Source organism: Bombina bombina, chromosome 2, assembly GCF_027579735.1.
Source record: "Bombina bombina isolate aBomBom1 chromosome 2, aBomBom1.pri, whole genome shotgun sequence".
In the NCBI taxonomy this organism is placed as follows: domain Eukaryota; kingdom Metazoa; phylum Chordata; class Amphibia; order Anura; family Bombinatoridae; genus Bombina; species Bombina bombina.
The window spans coordinates 195932110-195953715 of NC_069500.1; positions in this window are offsets into that span (position 1 = coordinate 195932110).

The window sequence follows — 21606 nt, forward strand, 5'->3', positions numbered from 1 at the left end:
CTTGCTCCTCTGGGAAATGGCGAAAGCGGTCCTAGCGGGTAACATCATCTCGTACACATCTAAGCTTAATCATGCAACACAGTATAGGCTTAGAAACCTACAGAAGCAATTAGGACAGACTTATCAAGTCTACCTTCAGACTAAGTCGAAACCAGCCTATATTAAATATATCACCTCAAAAACGGATCTTGAGACGTTCAAAAAGCAACAGGCGGCTTCTGGCCTGTTAAAGTCAGCGGGTAGGTTCTATAGATTCGGAGATAGGGCAGGTAAGATGCTAGCCACCCTAACGAAACCACAGACAGCTAAGATTAAGATAGCAGCGTTGCGCTGGAATAACAAGACATGCACCACACCTGAAGACATTGCGGGCTGTTTTGCGCAATATTACTCGCAGCTATACGCAAGTCAAACTCCGTCGACTCAGGAGGTGCAGGACCAATTTTGGAATTCGGTACAGTTGCCCAAGATATCTCTAGAGCAACGGAACAGTCTAAACGCCCCCATCACAAAAGAAGAATTGGCATATACCCTGCGGACTCTGCCCATAGGTAAAGCACCGGGCCCTGAGGGGTTTCCTGCTGAATTGTCTAAGCTACTTCATCCACAGATAGGTGGCACGCTCACTGGTCTCTACAATGCCTTCTTGCTATCCGATACAACCCCCTCGGCAAGCTTTACATCGGCTCATATCACTCTCATCCCTAAACCGGGTAAAGACCGATCTCTGCCTACATCCTATAGACCCATATCGTTGTTAAACACCGGTTACAAGCTCTTCACGAAAATTATGGCGAATAGACTCAAATCTATTCTGCCGGATCTTTTACACTCAGACCAGACTGGCTTCGTGGCGAAACTTACTTCGGTAGTCAACCTACGCAGGGTATTGCAGGTTATGGAACATTTTTGGTCTGTGGGGGAGAAGGGTGGCAGAAAGAATGCATCGGAGGCCTTCCTGCTATCGCTAGATGCGGAGAAGGCCTTCGATAGGGTTGAGTGAGCCCATCTGTTAAACACCATGCAGAAATTTGGTTTTGAGGGCCCCTTTCTAGACATTATTAGCAAAATATACAGGACCCCTGTAGCAAGGGTTTTGTCTGGCGGTTGCTTCTCAAATGATTTTCATCTACAGAGGGGTACTAGGCAGGGTTGCCCACTATCGCCCCTATTATTTAATTTGGCCCTCGAGCCTCTCGCGCTTAAGCTTAAACAAATATTTCCAGGAATTGTCATAGGAGATGTACCCCTCCACTTGGCATTGTACGCAGATGACATTCTGCTGTTTGTGGACTCTCCGCAGATCCATATCCCGCGTATACTTCAAGTAATATCTGATTTCGGTAGCTTTTCTGGATACAAAATAAACACTTCTAAATCGGAGATACTCTGGCTCCACAGACACCAGAACTCTAAACACACCTACCCCTTTACTGAAGCGACAGATGGCCTCACCTATCTGGGCATTCATCTCCATAGAGACCCAACAAAAATATATGAACTAAATATCTCAGAGAAATGTGCAGAGCTATCTTCTCTTCTTACTAACTGGGCCAATCTCGCTCTGGGGCTTCAGGACGCGTCAGCCTGATAAAGATGTCAATCTTACCCAAAATCCTATATCCGCTACTCATGCTGCCATTCCTAATGACAAAAACAGATTTAAGTAGGCTCACGAGAGCTATATCTCGCTTTGTCTGGAAGGGGGGTAGACCGAGAATTGCAACACACAAACTGCATCTCCCTTACACCAAGGGGGGATTGGGACTTCCGAACTTACAATGGTATAATGGTATAATGGTGACAGACTGGCAGTTGGGTACAGGACATTTTTGCGACCTGAACTTAGAAGAAGCGGTGGTAGGTCCCATAGCTGTGGCCTTTTTGCCATACGGGGACTGCAAAACGCTACCCCCTTCAATTACTAACAATGTAATGTATAGGGATCCGCTAAGAGCCTGGTGTAAATTACATAAATACCTAAAGTCGGACAGCCCTACCCCAAGCTATATACCTATAGTGGGAAATCGCTGCTTTCCAGCCGGGAATGATCACAAACCATTTCATATTTGGAAGAGATTGGGCTTTGTAACAATTGGGGACATGCTGGACCCACTACAGCACACAGTACGCTCCTTTCAGGAGCTGAGAACTAAGTATCAAATCCCCAATCGACATTTTTATGCTTAGCTGCAAATGAGGCATTATATTTCAACCATGCAGTCCCGGTGTGAAAAATTTTGGGAGAAATCGCCTTTTGCTGTTTCCCAGACATTGTTTCGTATGGGCATATTCTCTTTGTCCCAATTCTACTCACGTATCATGATGCAGGACGAGTCCTTCATACTTACTGGCATACTGTCAAAGCATAACCTCACTAACGCAATAGAACTGACAACCCAAGATTTAGTGGACAGCTTAGAACGCACAAAACAGGCAACACTGTCAGTACATCTCAGAGAAGCACAGACTAGGATATTACATATGGACTACATCACACCACATAGAGCAGCAAAATGGAACAAACAGATCTTAGATCGGTGTGTCAAATGTGGAATGGTCGCCCCATCGTTCCAACATTATTTTTACGCCTGCCCACTGATTAGAAGATTTTGGGGACAAATTCAATACTGGCTAAAAACCACACTAAAACTAGACTTAGTGTTTACGATGACGGAAATACTACTGTTTAGGTGGGATGATGCGTGCAAACCACTGCACAGATTTCTAACAGCTTGTGTTCTGCTGGCCAGACAATGCATTTTAAAAAGATGGATCAGCAGACAAACCCCAACAGTAGCGCAGTTCAAACACTTGCTGCTAAAGCAACTCTTTATAGAGCAATACGATGTTAGACTTAAGCCTTTTTTGCGTAAATGGAGACCCTATATTGACACACTGGGTCTGCCAACACAAAGACAGATCTTAAAACCATTCATGCATCTAGAGGCCATTCTGGAGATGGCTGTGAGTGGGACTTGGCAGACTGTTACATATATAGCAGAAGATCACAATACTGAGCAGGGAATATCTGAAATTATGCTATTTTAGTCTAAGGATATATACAGGGAGTGCAGAATTATTAGGCAAATGAGTATTTTGACCACATCATCCTCTTTATGCATGTTGTCTTACTCCAAGCTGTATAGGCTCGAAAGCCTACTACCAATTAAGCATATTAGGTGATGTGCATCTCTGTAATGAGAAGGGGTGTGGTATAATGACATCAACACCCTATATCAGGTGTGCATAATTATTAGGCAACTTCCTTTCCTTTGGCAAAATGGGTCAAAAGAAGGACTTGACAGGCTCAGAAAAGTAAAAAATAGTGAGATATCTTGCAGAGGGATGCAAAGCTTCTGAAGCATGATCATCGAACAATCAAGCGTTTCATTCAAAATAGTCAACAGGGTCGCAAGAAGCGTGTGGAAAAACCAAGGCGCAAAATAACTGCCCATGAACTGAGAAAAGTCAAGCGTGCAGCTGCCAAGATGCCACTTGCCACCAGTTTGGCCATATTTCAGAGCTGCAACATCACTGGAGTGCCCAAAAGCACAAGGTGTGCAATACTCAGAGACATGGCCAAGGTAAGAAAGGCTGAAAGACGACCACCACTGAACAAGACACACAAGCTGAAACGTCAAGACTGGGCCAAGAAATATCTCAAGACTGATTTTTCTAAGGTTTTATGGACTGATGAAATGAGAGTGAGTCTTGATGGGCCAGATGGATGGGCCCGTGGCTGGATTGGTAAAGGGCAGAGAGCTCCAGTCCGACTCAGACGCCAGCAAGGTGGAGGTGGAGTACTGGTTTGGGCTGGTATCATCAAAGATGAGCTTGTGGGGCCTTTTCGGGTTGAGGATGGAGTCAAGCTCAACTCCCAGTCCTACTGCCAGTTTCTGGAAGACACCTTCTTCAAGCAGTGGTACAGGAAGAAGTCTGCATCCTTCAAGAAAAACATGATTTTCATGCAGGACAATGCTCCACCACACGTGTCCAAGTACTCCACAGTGTGGCTGGCAAGAAAGGGTATAAAAGAAGAAAATCTAATGACATGGCCTCCTTGTTCACCTGATCTGAACCCCATTGAGAACCTGTGGTCCATCATCAAATGTGAGATTTACAAGGAGGGAAAACAGTACACCTCTCTGAACAGTGTCTGGGAGGCTGTGGTTGCTGCTGCACGCAATGTTGATGGTGAACAGATCAAAACACTGACAGAATCCATGGATGGCAGGCTTTTGAGTGTCCTTGCAAAGAAAGGTGGCTATATTGGTCACTGATTTGTTTTTGTTTTGTTTTTGAATGTCAGAAATGTATATTTGTGAATGTTGAGATGTTATATTGGTTTCACTGATAAAAATAAATAATTGAAATGGGTATATATTTGTTTTTTGTTAAGTTGCCTAATAATTATGCACAGTAATAGTCACCTGCACACACAGATATCCCCCTAAAATAGCTATAACTAAAAACAAACTAAAAACTACTTCCAAAACTATTCAGCTTTGATATTAATGAGTTTTTGGGTTCATTGAGAACATGGTTGTTGTTCAATAATAAAATTAATCCTCAAAAATACAACTTGCCTAATAATTCTGCACTCCCTGTATACGCACACGGCCTTCCCCTTCTTTTTTTTTTTTTTCATTTCTCCTTCCTTCCTCCCCCTCTGACTCATGATCTCTGATGAAGACTCCCTTCATATCTGTTTCTTCTATGAGCCTTCTACATCCCCAAACTCTTGCTGAGTCCCGTTACTCACTTAGAGTAATGTATGTTTAGGACTAGGTCAATAATTATGTTTAATTTGTTAAATTGTTGATGTTTGTATTAAAAGAAAATTTCTTCTCGGGAAGCATGCAAACGCCAGAAACTGAAGACTCCAAGCTTTTCAAGGACTCTGTTGCATCAGAACTATGTCTTATTAATACCTTTTTGAAAATCTGGGAAATTTGAACCACACTATGTAACTGTGTTTTTATGTATGCTTCCTGAGTGATTAATAAAAAGAATTTTAAAAAAAATTATATATATTAAATATGTACAGTAAATATACAGTAAAACATAAATACATATGTACACACATATAAACATATATATTTTATCAAAAACAGAAATAGAAAGAGAGGAGGTATATGAGCTTTTTTACCTCCACAGTTAGAGAATTCAGCACTCTTTTAGAAACAATTAATCAAATAATCATGTGACACGGATAACTCAGGTGCAAGCTTTAAACAAACTTGTTTATTACCCAATGTATAGGGATGTAAAGTTTTACAGTAAGGTGACTGGGGGGGTGAGGTCATATGTAGAAAAGGAAGTAAGTGAAGAGTTCCCTCTGCTTTCTGTCCTGCAATGTCAGCTGGGGCCTTGATTTAAAGTGTACACTTAAATTTTCTTTTTCCTGGCCAGGATTTTTTTCTTGTGCACGAAGATATGCTCATGTTTATATATGTGGACTGTTTCTACTTTAGACATATTTACTTTTATTGTGTGGTATCTCTCCTAATACATTGGGTAATAAACAAGTTTGTTTGAAGCTTGCTCCTGAGTTATCCGTGTCACATGATTATTTGATTAATTGTTTCTAAAAGAGTGCTGAATTCCCTAACTGTGGAGGTAAAAAAGCTCATATACCTCCTCTCTTTCTATTTCTGTTTTTGCTAAAGTCTTTTTTTAGTGTCTGCACCATTACTGGTTTTTAGATCTTTTGGTCTTTAGTTATTACAATGTAATTTTGACTCTCACATTTGTTTCTTATTTCAAATATATATATATATATATATATATATATAAATATGATACAAGAGATAGGGTGCACACAGATAGAACTAAAGGGTAAAGCGTATTGTGCTGGCAATCCTAAATGAATATAAACAAATTAATTAGAAAAGAGCTCTAACATATCAAAAGAGCTAAAGCGGATACCTGGCCGCACCAACACACCCCTACAGTATACTAAGGAATGACATCCTAAACAGGTATGCTGAACATATACTTTTAATAAAAACAAAGCCAAAAAAGATACATGCTGGGAAAAATGGCAACAACAAGATACAGCACACAAACATATACCAAGCGTAGTGCACTACTGTAGACTGTGAGCTAGCATATGCATAGTATAGTTAACTCATGAGAAAGTCCGTTCTTGATGCCGGGCACTTAAGTGTTAAAAACACGCTCCGGTTTTAAGATTTAGACAGATTACCGTCCTTGATATCTCATTATGTGTGTTTGTTCCGGTACCGGATTCAGGATATAATGTGAGAGTCCACAGGATGGTACTAGTACTGTTGCAAACTTAATCCCATGTGTTAATGACAGCTCCAACTTTAAACTTTCAGTGTGCAAGACTTAATACTGCATGGCTTACCTCCGCTATCTTCACACACTCTACGGTATTACCTGGCAGGATCTCATCCGTGGTGTGACTTACAGCGATGTATTCCGCCTATGCAGCTCTTCACTTGCTTGGTTGTGTTGTGTTCACTTGATATCGTCAGATTCACAGCATATCCACCATGCTGGCGTGCTCCACACTGTGTCTTGTTCTGGAGCAGTGTGGAGCACGCCAGCATGGTGGATATGCTGTGAATCTGACGATATCAAGTGAACACAACACAACCAAGCAAGTGAAGAGCTGCATAGGCGGAATACATCGCTGTAAGTCACACCACGGATGAGATCCTGCCAGGTAATACCGTAGAGTGTGTGAAGATAGCGGAGGTAAGCCATGCAGTATTAAGTCTTGCACACTGAAAGTTTAAAGTTGGAGCTGTCATTAACACATGGGATTAAGTTTGCAACAGTACTAGTACCATCCTGTGGACTCTCACATTATATCCTGAATCCGGTACCGGAACAAACACACATAATGAGATATCAAGGACGGTAATCTGTCTAAATCTTAAAACCGGAGCGTGTTTTTAACACTTAAGTGCCCGGCATCAAGAACGGACTTTCTCATGAGTTAACTATACTATGCATATGCTAGCTCACAGTCTACAGTAGTGCACTACGCTTGGTATATGTTTGTGTGCTGTATCTTGTTGTTGCCATTTTTCCCAGCATGTATCTTTTTTGGCTTTGTTTTTATTAAAAGTATATGTTCAGCATACCTGTTTAGGATGTCATTCCTTAGTATACTGTAGGGGTGTGTTGGTGCGGCCAGGTATCCGCTTTAGCTCTTTTGATATGTTAGAGCTCTTTTCTAATTAATTTGTTTATATATATATATAAATAGATAATCCCCAAAGAGGAGAACAAAGGAGGCTGAAAAATCATCCACGGCTGGTTCAACACAGGTTTATTTAAGAAAGGTGCTAGTACATAAGGTGAGAGTAAAGCCTTAACACCTGACGTGTTTCGCGCATGCGCTTCATCAGAGGTATACATATATATACAGTATACATACATATTAAGACATGTATATGTATGTGTCTCCATGTTAAAGCCCTTTGCTTCTAACACCTGAGATCTCATATCTTTGAGCCCCTATAACTTTTTAATGCAATTTGGGTTTTTTAATAATTTTTATCAGTGTTATTATGAGTGTAACTGTACTTTTAAATGTTTGTTTTGTCTCATGTAACAGTTAACCTGAGCTCTAAAGTTACCCTAACGTTAAATTAGATTGTACTCAAGCGAACACGTTTATTTTCAACTCTCAATATGTGCGCTATTCAATGTGCGCAAGTAGCCATAATATACCCATTATCGCTCACACACTCCACTCGTAATCTAGCCCTTAATAAGCTATTGTCAGGGTATTAATAGGCAAACTGACTGCAACGGTGATAAAAATGCATGTATTTAGATTTCATAACACATAAAACATATTTAAAGTGGCGTTAAACTGCTGGGTACAATCACAGTAGTACGGTTACCATGATATTGTTTTCCTATCCTATACCTGCAGCTCTTTAAAGCCGTTGTTTTATTTTAACTCATTACAGAATCCAGCTGCTAAAGCTCTGCATTTTATACTGGGCGCCGACATCTTGTATCTCACTTATTGCTATATCTAGGGTTGCCACCCAGCCGGTATTTTACCGACACAGCCGGTAATAGGCGATTAGGAGCCGGTGCCGCAATTGGTATAATACCGGCAATATAGAAGCCTTTTTTTTTTTAAATTCCAACTCCGTCAGCCCACTGAGCCCAATTCATGCCAGGAGCCCGGCGGCCAGTGACGTGTGACGTCATTTCACCGGAGTGGGCTGTGTACATACTACAATTCCATGCTGTCTCTAATGATTGACTGCATGAGCCGTGAGCGTGACTGCGTCTGCGTCTGAATCTGATGCGGCTAACGCTGTCTGACGGTGTGCTGTGCAGTGCAGTGCAGTGCTGCAAGAGGACTTGCTGGTAAGGATCATATACCACCAAGTTGCTGTCACTGAGCCTGGTTAACTTAAAGTACTAATGAGATTGAGACTCACAACTATCTCTTGTAGTAACTGTATAACAGTATTATATGATCATATTGCTCTGCTCAATTGTTGGCGCTGTCTGTAAACATATTTTTTTTTAATTGGGGTGCACAATTTTAAAATGATTAATGGCGTGGTGGCCATGATCCTTCCATCCTTCCTCATCCATCCAAATATTAAACAACACCAATGTGTGTCACAGCCTCAGGACAATGCAAAGGCATCGGTTACACAGACACAGTCACAGACAGTACACTTTTCACGCTGGTGCTCCACAATTTCTAACTCCTTTTCCCTCCTGCTTTTGAACAAGTTACAACAAAGTTTGTTTGCTCTTTGTTGAAGACTCTGAATCTGTTTTCCTTTGTGTGACTGTCTGTGTGTGTATACTTGTTTGTTCTCTTCTGCTGTGAGTGTGGCTTAGTGCACCTGTATTTTTATTCCTAACACATGTCAATACGTCAAATATATTGCTTAAATGCAGTAAAAGACACAAGTTACCTCATTTTACTCTCAAGTGGGTTTATGGACACACTTCTCTGCATAGATTAATCATATGACAGCCATCAGTCAATCACAAATGCATATACACATATTCTGTGAATTCTTGCACATGCTCAGTAGGAGCTGGTAAGTCAAAAAGTGTTATTGGCAGTTAATTTTGACATGAGTATACTTTTATTTCTCACATTCAATATCAGTGATTCACAAACCATGTGCTTCAGGATATCCACAGTGCTTTAAGAGAACTGAAATCCAGGCATCTGGGACCAGTGCAGAGAAGCCGAAAGCTCAATCTCATAGGGGCATGCAACATTCAGTGAATCTGCCCCTTTTTGGCTCTGCCCTTTTTGGCTCCCCCCTTACCCATGGCAGGTATTTTTTTAGGAAAAGGTGGCAACCCTAGCTAAGATCTGAATTGTTTCTTGCTTTTTTGACAGATGTGCATCGCACTTGCATAATAGAGTGAAATTGTTATATTTTTGCACAGTTACAAAGTTACATAACAAATATAATCTCCAAGATGGCGGTGCCCAGTATGAAGATGCAGAGCTTGACTAACTGATAATTGTAAGGGGTTAAAATAAGAGAATTACTTTGAAGACAACTGCAGGCACAGAAGGAAATACAATGGTGAGTAGTAACCATTGTACTGTAGTTGTACTCAGCAACCAGAGAGTATGTTTTATTTAGTGTATTCCTGGAATCCACTTTTCTGGAACGCTGGGGCCATCTAGTGGCTCAGTTAATTACTTCCAAACAAATTAGCAGCATTTTGACTTTTACGAATTTCTTCACAGAAATATCTGAAAGGTTTTAGTCAGGTTTAGTTCATGAATTTGACACATTTTGTAATTTACACCAATTTAAGGCTAGATGCTTTGAATAAACCTTAGCTAGCTATTGTCCATTTGTTCATTTGTTTGTGAAACAAATGCCAAATATCACCATGGGCAATTGCATTCAGCTATTTTCAGTGCCGGAATTATTTGTGTTAAAGTGCAAGTGTGCAACACACAAAGATCTAGATTTGCACTGATCTATTTGTGGTGCACTTTCACACTAATAAACTCGGTGCTGAAAATAGCCAAATGCTGCCGTGTTTATCTTTAGCATTTGTTTCATAAATGAATTAACAAATGCACATGCCTGTCCTTAACAGGCTTGAATTTCATGATATCTGAACTAGGTAAAATAATCAGCTGATCAGTAACTATGGTTACTAACCAGATATGAAAATCTGGCCTATTTTGCGTCCTGAAAAATCGATTTGGGAAACACTGGCCTATAGGACGTTTATAAGTTATATTCCTTTGTTAACTAAACCAGCTCAAAAACTGTAACTGGTCTTACAAGAATTGTGCAATTGAAAAACAAGTGTTGTGTGACAAATTCCTTAAAGGGACATTAAACACGGAATAGATGCTAGATATTATGGTGTATACAAAATGCAAAAGTAGGCTGAAATCAGGATATCCCCTGATTTTCTGCCATATATACAGATGTGCTGCTATTAAAGGAACACTTAGCAAAGAATCAGTTTGCTAAAAAATAAAAAAAATTCAGTGTATTCAATAAATTCTGTTCTTTGTCCTTGTCAGCCATGTTCACACTGTGTTCTCTTCAGTCACCACACCTCAGTGACACAGAAGATAATACATCATGTTAATGGCCTGGTCTGACATTAAACATATGAATATTTTATTTAAAACAGAGGTTAAGCCCATTGCAGGATTTAAACCCATAGAGTTCCAGGGAAAATAGTGCAAAATCATATGCTTTAATTAATTAGAGCAGTGTTTCTCAATGCCAGTCCACAGAGCACATTAACTGTCCAGATTTACAGAATATCTCAATTTTATTACAAGCACAAATACTATTTTGTAATTCATTCGATTTACTACTTATGCAGCTTTTCACAGAAATAACAGGGGAAAAAACAGAAAAAGTTGAACAATACAGTGAAAATGAGAACATCCAATGAAAAGGATGTATGCAAATCAGCTGATGCGAGTAGCCAATGAGCAGTCATAGTGCCCATAAACTGTGCACATAGTCCAAATTCCTCCTCTTTGTTTTTGTTGCTTGTGCAGAAAAGTACATTTATGCAATATATTAAAATATTTTACATATTTGACCTTTTCACCTTTAGTTCTTAATACCTATTATTTATTTTATTGCCTGTGTTTTTTTTTACCCTTGTAAGTTTCTTCCCCTTTCTAAGCCTGTTTTTTATACCTTTTATAGCTGCAAACAGCTTTTATTTCCCATTTCTGTGCTGCATCGTTATTCCATCCATTTTTCATTTCTTCTGCGACGCTTCCCATCGCCATTTCGTACATTCGACATGCCCCCTTTCTTCCCTCCCCTTTTCTCACCCTCTTGTTTACCTCAGAGCCGACACTTAGTCAGACAGCTCACAGTCGCATCCTTCAACCGCTTGTCAGCAGTTTTAGCGGCTACTTTGTAAGAGTTTACTCTTTTCATTTCTTCCTCTCATGTAATTATTTTTTCAGGTTGATGCTGCAGTTCCTCAATGTTTTTATATCACTTTCATCTTATTTCTTTACACACTTATTGTTCATTAAATTAACCATTGGTTTTCCCTAATCATTATTTTACAAATTGTTTAAAAAATGTCTCAAAATGAAAATAATATGGAAATCTCTGTTAACTCTCTCAATGACAAATTGACAAATTTTATATCCCAAATGGATAAAAAAAATGAACTCACTTATGGCAGTTATTAACCCTAATATTTCTGCCCCTAAGAAGTGTAAATTTAAAACTAAACATTTGTTATCTGCTTCCCCAAAGCAGTTTAAATCTTTAGGTCTGTTTCATCCAGACTCTCCTCCTGCACCTCTGCAAATTGCAGACAACTCTTCTACTGGCCGACAGATTACCCTAGGCACCTGAACCTCTGATCATAACAAGAGCCGTATATCAGGGCGTATTTTTTCAGACTCTGACCTCACTAATTCTCTTTTAAAGAGATCAATTTCTGACATTAAGACTCGTAAAAGACAATTTAATGATATTTTCTCTTCTGAGGAAGATTATTTTTCTGATAATGAACATTCTAATCACTCTGATGATTTCTCCTCCGATTCTGACTGACGATTTTTCAAAATATAAAAGACGCAAAAAAGCCCATCATAATTTGCCCCATAAATAAAAAAAAATTCTTGATTCCCTTGGTAATCCATTTACTAAGCCCGATGAGTTACAGCATCCCCATGCTTCTGAATGGTTTCCCTCTAAAGAAATTGCAGATTATATGAACCATTATTAGCGCCTCCATTAAAAAATCCGCTAGGTCTAAACTTAGAGTGGAATGCCCCAGACCCTCTCTCCCAAATAACTCAACTATAATTCCCGAAATTGATTCCAACAGACTTAAATTTCTTGGTCCCCAAGGTTCTAATCTGAAAAGAGGTACTGACCGGCTCCTTCGGGCGTGTCAAGACAAACCTTTAGACACTACTGGTCGCAACATTTTTGATTTAACCGAAGAGGCTATCACCTCCAATTCTACTTTAGACCTTTTCATCATGAGATAATGCATTTTAAGGTCTGTAGCATTTCTGGGCAATGCTAATGAGGCAAAGGAGGAGAAACATCATTAGAAGGTTAGACCCTAAACTTTCTGATTTTGCCACTACCCAACGCTCCACCGATACTAATGGTCTACTTTCTGGAGACACTTATTTATTCAAAATGAAACACTTTGTCGAAAAAGAAATTAACTATTAAAAAAAACCTTTATACACAGTCTAGTGTTTATGACAAGGCAGGGAAAAGAAGGGGCCATTTTCCTGGCCATTCCAACTACAACGTATTAAATTCAAGGTTCCAATATTATTACTCCAATTAGTACCAAACCCAAGCACAAAACTCCTCTTTATTCCCTTCAATAGGTCGTTCCTGGCCATCAAGGTCTTTCAGAACCAGAGGTGATTCCAGAACTCACTTGGGGAATTCTCTTTTTTCCCCCCTTTATACCTTATTTCACCAACAAAATAGATGGCAGATTCGCTGCATTCTTCCCCAATTGGCAACTTATCATCTCAGACCCCTGGATTCTGCAAACCATATCTGGAGCCATAATAGAATTTTTCAAAACCCCTTGTCAATTATCCCTTCCAACTCCCTTAAAATTCATAAATCAAGACAAATCAGCCATAGATTCAGAAATGTCATCTCTGGCATTAAAACAGGCTATAGAACTGGTCCTCAGGGACAAGAACAGTTACGTAAGCAACTTGGTCCTGGTCAAAAAGTAAAATTGTCTCTTTCACCCGGTGATAAATCTCAGAACGTTGAATGCCTCTGTCCTTTATCAACACTTCAAAATAGAGGGCATTCATCTTCTTCGAGATTGTCTCCAAGATCAAGATTGGTTGGTTCTTTTGGATCTAACCAATGCTTATATGACTGTTCCCATCCATCAATATTTCAGGAGATTTCTTCGCTGTCTTTGAAACAACATCCTTTGGCAATTCACATGCCTCCCATCCGGTCTTTCCTCTGCCCCATGGATCTTTACGGAAATCCTGAAACCAGTCACAGCATGGCTCAGGTTCAGAGATGTTCATCATCATTTATCTGGACGATATCCTCATAAATAAATCAAGATCATTCTACCCTTTTTTTTTTGCTCATTTTTTTATTGTTTTCTGCAAATAAAGAAAAACATTACAATATGACTTGAAACACATATATAGCCTTACATGAAAACATAGAAAGAAGAGCTCTGTAAGAATACACCTTTGTGAACAATGACTATATGCCCAAATGCTGTGAAAAGATGTAGCTCCAATATGATCTATCCACTCGGGCATAGGGCATTTCCCAAAGTCTGCTGAGGTGCATTACCAGCATGCAGTCCGTTAAAATAATTTGCTGAGCTTACTCTATAGATGTTCATGTTTTTCTATTCTACCCTTTTATCTCATCTCAACCTCACCATCTCTCTCCTAGAAAATTTAGAATTTCTTATAAACAGAGAAAAATCAGTTCTTACTCCCTCTCAAAATCTTACTTTCCTTGATTTTCAGACACCATTTCTTCTACCCTCAGTCTTCCCCAAGACAAGATTTCCAACACAAAGAAAGAAATCTCAGTTGTGCTCAAAAGACCTTCCTTCCCTCTGAGACTTCTAGCTCACATCATTGACCTTCTTTCCTGCTCCCCTCCATTATCGGGCCCTTCAACATCTAAAGATTCACTTCCTTCATAAAGGTCTTTCTTATTTACATCCTATCTCCCTCTCCCAGGAAGCTTGTCAGGAACTCAACTGGTAGCCTCTCAATATAGATGCATGGAACGGCAGAGCTATCTTTGGGAATGCTACAGACATTATTATAGAGGCAGATGCTAGCAATTCGGGCTGGGGCGCCCGTTGTGGTTCTCTTATCGCTGGTGGGAAATGGAAAAATGTGGATATTAATCTTCACATTAAATGCAAGGAACTTCTTGCAGGTTCTTTTGCAATAAGGAGTTTTGATCAAAACTCTTTTCCTTTATCTGTGATCCTTCGCAAGGACAACATTTCTGCCATTAAATATCTTAACCGCTTGGGTGGAACCAAATCGAAATCCCTCTCAGAGATCACAAAATACTTTGTTCACCACTGTCCGAACAACAAAATCTCTATCCAGGCTGAATACATTTTTGCCACAGACTGGGGATCTTGTTATCTTCAAGACTCCAGCGATTGGTAAGTACTTGCGGAAATCTTCCTCTCTCTTTCCTCTCTGAGAGGACCCTTTGTAATAGATCTTTTTGCTTCCAGATCCAACTTCCAAATGAGACCCTATTTCAGTTGGCGTCCAGACCCACAGGCCTCTGTTATAGACACGTTTCTCCAAACCTGGCCAACTCAAGGCACCTATGCATTCCCTCCTTTTTCTATGATTCCGAGAACCCTGGCTCATCTTCGCAGATCCCATTTCTCCCTTTACCTGATAACTCCCCTTTGGCCAACTCAATCCTGGTACCCCTCTCTTCTGGAGCTCTCTTTCTGGGTCCCGCAACCTCGTAGCCTGGACAATTTCAGGGGCCCCTGGATCCTCAAAGGACTTTTGGAAAGATCTCAATACCTTCTTCAGGAATCATGGGCTCCTGGCACCAAAAAAGCATACCTTTTAGCCTGCCCCTCCTCCCGAAATAATTAATTACTTATCTTCTCTTTTTGATAATGGTTTCGCCTATCGTTCCATTAATCTTGTCCGTTCCGGAATTTTTGCTAGTCACGATTTCATTACTGATCTTCCCATTGGTCGTCACCCCCATATTTGCTGTTTTCTCAAAGCCATTAGAATTAAGAATCCTCCTTCTTCAAAATACTCTTTTTTCTGGGATGTAGATCTTGTCCTTTCTTTCCTGCTAAACTGGCCTTCTAATCCTAATCTTTCTCTAAAACAATTCTCAGCTAAAATGGCTACTCTTCTCTGTCTTCTTTCCTTCCGCAGTGTTTTAGATGTCAGAGCTATTGACGTTAATTTTAAAAATGTTTTATCCTTTTGTCGTAACTTTTATAATTTCCCATAGAACTAAAGCTCTTTCTAAATCTTTCTTCTATCCCTTTTTCCCTGATCAACCCAATCTTTTTGTTGCTTCCTGCCTTAAGGAATATGAATCTTCCCCTCAACTCCTAATCTCCTTGGTTCCTCTTCACAAACCTGTCTCTTCTTCCTCTATCGCTAGATGGGTAAAATGGATCCTCTCTTTATCCAGAGTAGAGGATTCTTTCTCAGCTCTTTTAGAGGTGCTTCAGCTTCCAAAGCCTTTCTTAAATCCTCCTCTCTCCAAGATATTCTAAATGCAGCAGATTGGTCTTCTTAAGCAATTTAGATTTAAACCAATTGTCAATGCTGCTTCCTCTCTACTTACTTGATTAACTTTTGCTTTAAACTAGCAAAATAGGAGTCTCTGTGCCTGTAATAAAATTCCTATTATCCTAGCTTTGTGAAGGTATAATCTAGATTTTATTAAAGACACAGAGACAAGTATTTTCCCTCCCTTCACTACCTTTTCATAGGTTTATTCATGTTTATATGGAAGTTGCTCTTAACATTTTTGTTTCTTTTTCAGCTCCCTCAATCTAACTTATTCCAGGTCAAGCACCTTAAGGACTCATCAACTTATCAACTTTTGTCATCTTCTTCTATCAATTGTGATGTTCATCTCAAGATACTTTGTTATCTTCATTCCGATCCAGTTCCTGTTCCAAGATGTTTTCCTGGTTTCTCTTTGTTGCATTGTCTTCAGTGGATTTCTCAACATCCTTCTTCCTCTCCTTATTAACTTTCTAACTCTATGTATCAAAGAAGAAAGAGGAGGAATTGGGACTATGTTGACAGTTTATGGGCACTATGACTATGCTCATTGTCTACTCTCATCAGCTCATTTGCATACATCCTTTTCATTGGTTGTTCTCGTTTTCACTGTATTGTTCAACTTTTTCAGTTTTTTTTTCTATGTTATTTCTGTGAAAAGCTGCATAAGTAGTAAATAGAATGAATAGCAAAATACTAATCTCTGTGTCTTTAATAAATTCTAGATTATACCTTCACAAAGCTAGGATAATCGGAATTATAGCACAGGTCACTATCTGGCCTGTTAGTGTGCCCTGAGTACTGGAATTGAGAAACATTGCTTTAGAACATGACATTTGTTACACTACAATGTACATTTATTCTATTTATCCATTGTCCTCTGTGACAGCTATGGTTGTACCTCACTGATGAGGCCCACAGAAGTCTAAAGCAAATGCCTGGGGTTCACATGTTCCTATTTCAGAAGAGGATTGCCTGGTATTTCAGGACTGCAACATCCTTTTTAGGCAGGATCAGACCGATATACATCAAAACAATTCTCCACTGTGAAAGACACAATTGGGCTGAAAGTGGCTGCTGCTCCCAAGTGGTGACTTGCTGAAGAACAAGCTATTGAGCCGTTGTACATTCCTGGTTGAGCGCTTCTCTCTATGTTTACTTTGCAGAGCCAGTACTCATTGGTTATTGATTGATATATTATGCTCAGTAACTTTAAGAAAAGCATAGGGACAAAGTTATTTACATTGCTTGATATATTTTACAGCCCCCTCTTGAGTATTTAAATGATGATTACAAATATTACCTATTACCTACTGTGAGTACCCCACAAAAAAAGCACTGTGTGTGTATATATATATATATATATATATAATCACATGTGTGATCTGTACTCTCACAAACAAACTATCAACCACCAGGGTGCTGGCAATTAAGATTAAATCCAGCGAGTGCGGTCATACTTTGCATATATATATATATATATATATATATATATACATATATATATATATATATATATATATATATATATATAAACACAGAATAAGAGAAATAACAACAAACCTTACTTTGTAACAAATTATAGTAAAGACTATAGGAAAATTTGTGGCATTATTCGTAACTGCTTACCAATTTTAAAAAGTGATGTCAAACTAAACAAAATCATTTGCGAAGGCTGTAATTTTTCAGCCCCTAGGACAAAGTAGAAGACAGGCGCAGCCCAATTCAAGTGCAGGGTAATTTATTGAGACATAAATGCAAGTACACAATACATACTCACAAACGTTTAGAAGATAAAACAGCAAAATAGGTTAAAATGATCCCTCCAGTCGGGTAGTCGTATTTATAGCCCAGGCACAAACATCTCAGTCGGATAATGCGAGGTCTGGGTGAGAGGAGCTGGAACTGTACATGTCACACAGGTGGTGAGGGTGCATCAGAAGGTAGATCTAACGCGTTTTAGCATGTAGCCTTAATCATAGATCTATGATTAAGGCTACATGCTAAAACGCGTTAGATCTACCTTCTGATGCACCCTCACCACCTGTGTGACATGTACAGTTCCAGCTCCTCTCACCCAGACCTCGCATTATCCGACTGAGATGTTTGTGCCTGGGCTATAAATACGACTACCCGACTGGAGGGATCATTTTAACCTATTTTGCTGTTTTATCTTCTAAACGTTTGTGAGTATGTATTGTGTACTTGCATTTATGTCTCAATAAATTACCCTGCACTTGAATTGGGCTGCGCCTGTCTTCTACTTTGTCCTAGTTTCTGTTCCTGACCGGGTGTTACCTGAGAGCACACACCTTCCACTACGGGCAGCAGCACACCCGGATCTGAACTGCAGAGGTTCCGGGTTCATCAGCTGGGTTGTCCATACCAGCCATCCTGTTGATTCTTGCACCTCCAATTTCCTAATAACAATTACCGGCTTATTGTTTGCCTTCTACTAACCACCAGGACTAAAGCGCTGATACCGGTAACTGTTTGTTTTCTCTTCAAATTTTTCAGCCCGCAAAGCTAACCTTGGGAAGCCTATTATCTCCTTCTATGCTACCGTTCAATAAGAACCAGTCTTGGTTAAGGAGAAGAATAGGTTCCATCAAATGTCAAGGAAATATCTGCAAAACTTGCACACACATACAACAGGGACCGAAAATCATATCTAGTTCCACAAATAGGGAGTTTGACATACGTTTCAGTATTTCTTGCAATACTAATTTTGTTATTTACCTACTAACATGCCAAGGTGGCAAAAAACAGTACGTAGGGCGCACCAAACATGCTTTACGAGATAGGGTTTTACAACATTTGAGAGATATTAGTAATCCAAATAGTACCACACCAATAGCTAAACATTTTAGGGAGGAACACAATTCAAATGATTCCCTTCTAACAGTACAGGGTATAGACCATGTCCCTAGGCACAGGAGGGGTGGAGACAGAGAGAGACTTTTAGACCAAAGTGTTTTGGCTTTTCAATCTTAAGACAAAGCACCCCTTTGGTCTAAATTCAATAATGGATGTTGATCTATTTTATTAATAAGTTAATGTGATAGCTTAATATTGAATCAAACTGTATTTTTTATATATATATTTGATACATTTGAGTATGTATTCATATTTTCCAAGTAAAGGTAACATCCTATACATATTCTGCTTTAATGATAGTTCTTATATTTATACGTATCTTTTTATGGCCTTAATATGGCACAAAGGAAGAGATCTTTACCATGACCAAAAAGAAAGTCATGGGTTAATTTGAGTAACAGGTGCATGTGATTGATAATTAACTATCGGCTAGATTATGAGTCTTGCGTTAGCCTTAAAAAGCAGCGTTGAGAGTTCCCAACGCTGCTTTTTAACGCCCACTGGTATTACGAGTCTGGCAGGTACAGGTGTACAGCTCACTTTTCTTCCGCGACTCGAGCTTACCGCAAATCCCCTTACGTAAATTGCGTATCCTATCTTTTTAATGGGATTTGCCTAATGCCGGTATTACGAGTCTTGGAGGAAGTGAGCGGTAGACCTTCTCCTGTAAAAACTCCTAAACTCCTACCGCATTTAAAAGTCAGTAGTTAAGAGTTTTATGAGCTAACGCTGTAACATAAAACTCTTAACTAAAGTGCTAAAAAGTACACTAACACCCATAAACTACCTTCTAACCCCTAAACCGAGCCCCCCCCCCCCACATCGCAAACACTTAAATAAAGTTTTTAACCCCTAATCTGCCGACCGGACATCGCCGCCACTGTAATAAATATATTAACCCCTACACCACAGCATTCCCACCTCCCAAACACTAGTTAAATTTTATTAACCCCTAATCTGCCGTCCCTAACATCGCCGACACCTATCTACATTTATTAACCCCTAAACCTAAGTCTAACCCTAAGTCTAACCCCCCTAACTTAAATATAATTTAAATAAAATGAAATAGAATTACTACAATTAAATAAATTAAACTTATTTAAAACTAAATACTTACCTATAAAATAAACCCTAAGATAGCTACAATATAACTAATAGATACATTTGTATCTATCTTAGGGTTTATATTTATTTTACAGGCAACTTTGTATTTATTTTAACTATGTACAATAGTTATTAAATAGTTATTAACTATTTAATAACTACCTAGTTAAAATAAGTACAAATTTACCTGTAAAATTAATCCTAACCTAAGTTACAATTACATCTATCATTCAATTAATTTACTAAATTACCTACAATTAAATAAAATAAAATTAAATAAACTACAAAAAAACACTAAATTACAGAAAATAAAAAAATAATTACAATTTTTTAAAACTAATTACACCTAATCTAATCACCCTAATAAAATAGAAAAGCCCCCCAAAATAATAAAATTCCCTACCCTATACTAAATTACAAATAGCCCTTAAAAGGGCCTTTTGCGGGGCATTGCCTCAAAGTAATCAGCTCTTTTACCTGATTGGAACAGCCAATAGAATGCGAGCTCAATCCTATTGGCTGATACTGTAATAAAAAAATTAAAATTGGATTGGAAGACCTGAAAGTACCTATCTCATATATATATATATATATATATATATATACCATTGGGTATGCATTGGCACACATCCACTTGCAAGTAAACAACACATTATTAAATGCTGCAAAAAAATTGCCTGCAAAAACACCTACACTTTTATATTAAAATTGGGATCTTGTTTAAAGCACCCCACCCAAGCTCAGGTGTACTCATGACAGTGTAATTGAGTTGTATATATAAAGCCAGGGAGTCTCATTCTAAATGTAGCCACCAATCAGCAAGCGCTACCCAAGTGCTGAACCAAAAATGAACCGGCTCCTATGGTTACATTCTTGTTTTTTCAAATAAAGATAGCAAGAGAATGAAGAAAATGTATAATAGAGCATGCAATTTTAAGCAACTTTCTAATTTACTCCTATCTGAACCATGAAAGAAAAAAAATGTGATTCTTTGATCAAAAGAACCCCTACTGTGCAGGTAGCTCAAAATTTGCCTTTGTTGGCTATAAAAGATAAACTACATGGGCTATATTGATTTCATTTCTAGATCAAAGAAAGGACTCCAACTAAGTGGTCCAAATAAATAAGGTGTCATAAACTGATCATGGGAGCAAGGCTGGCTGGCTGGCTGGCTGGCTTTGCTGGACAAATAAACAGGCTCAAGTGTATAGTTGAAGGCAGCACAGATTCAAGCATAACTTCACAGAATTGTATTTGAACAGCACAAAGGAGTTAACAAGAAGTTCCTACTGGAAGCTTATCAGTGATATCATAGGTTCTGTGTTTTGGTTTAAGTCCCATTTCAAGAACTGTATTTGACATTCCTCTATTCTGTTGTATGTAATCTGGCACTGTGTAACATTTACTTGTATTTTTGTCATTAAAATATCAATATTCTAATTCTGTCTTTGGGCTCTAGTATATGGATTTACAAACTCCTAGACACAAGGTTGTAATCACGTTACTAAACTGTTAATTGTGTCAGTTACTGGTAAATTTGCAGAATTTGCTTTTTGAGTATTACTGTAGTGTAATTGGGGTTCCCCAAGACACCCTTATCCAAAATTATTGTGTGTTGGCAGCGTATTTAATCTGACTTTGTGTAGGTAGGAATTGGGGGTTAATTTGGTTTCACTTTATACCCTTGTCGTATAGAAGTATAGGCATGAGATAGCCAGAGGCTATTAACCCCTTCATGCCATCAGTCTCCCCACAGTCATGGCTCGGCAGATAGATTTAGATGTGACAGTGTGTTCAAGTATAAAAACATATAATTGTGTGTTATTTGTTAAGGCAGACAGTGTTTG